This window comes from Nannospalax galili, unplaced genomic scaffold (assembly GCF_000622305.1).
Source record: "Nannospalax galili isolate Female #2095 unplaced genomic scaffold, S.galili_v1.0 scaffold158, whole genome shotgun sequence".
NCBI lineage: Eukaryota > Metazoa > Chordata > Mammalia > Rodentia > Spalacidae > Nannospalax > Nannospalax galili.
This window is the reverse complement of record NW_008345290.1, coordinates 9,439,487-9,440,338: the sequence shown is the minus strand read 5'-3', so window position 1 is coordinate 9,440,338 and position 852 is coordinate 9,439,487.

Below are 852 nucleotides of genomic sequence, written 5' to 3'. Positions count from 1 at the left end.
AGGCTGGCCTTGAACTCACAGAGATCTGCCTGTCTCTGCCTCCCAAGTGCTGGCATTAAAGGTGTGATCCACCATGCCCGGCCTGTTTCCTACATTTTTAATGCTACTAACACTTACATGTTTGCACATGTGTCTTTAATATCTATGTATCTGATTATTAGTAGTCACAGTCGGTTACACTCAGATCCTTAGTACCTGAGTATGGATATAAAGTTATCAGGTAGATTTCACTGGTAATGTTTATCACCTCTACTGTTTAATGTGAGGTAAATAAAAAAAATTTTAATAACCACATGATTAGAAGAAGCATTGAAAAATTTTTTAATGACTTAGAATACGCATAATGGGAGAATAGGCTTGCACATCTACAATCTTGCCTCATTGAGTCAGTTTAATATGAGAAAGACTGCATCAGCCCTCAACATATTATGTTCTCCTTGTGAATAAATAAGTTTTGTAGTGAAATAGTGCTTTTTAATAAAGACATTTTGATTATTTAGTTCTGCTAATTGAGAATAAGGCATGATGATTTATTGTGATTTAGAATCACTATGAATCGAAAATCTACAACTACTCCTTAGATTTACCTAAATGTGAAAAATTAACACCTTTTCAAGTTTTAATCCCCCCCCCATAGAAAGGGATTTGTCTAAAATGTATTTCTTGAACTAATTTTTTAAAGCACTGTTTAATTATTTTCTTGGTTATGCCTTTTTTTTTTTTTTTTTTTTTTTTTTTGCTCCAGGAAGCTAAGATTTTAAATCAAGAGTCACTTAGCATGATCTTGTATAATATTAAGTTCAATCATAAATAATTTGCTTTTTCAAACTTAATAGAAGTGAGAGCCATTCT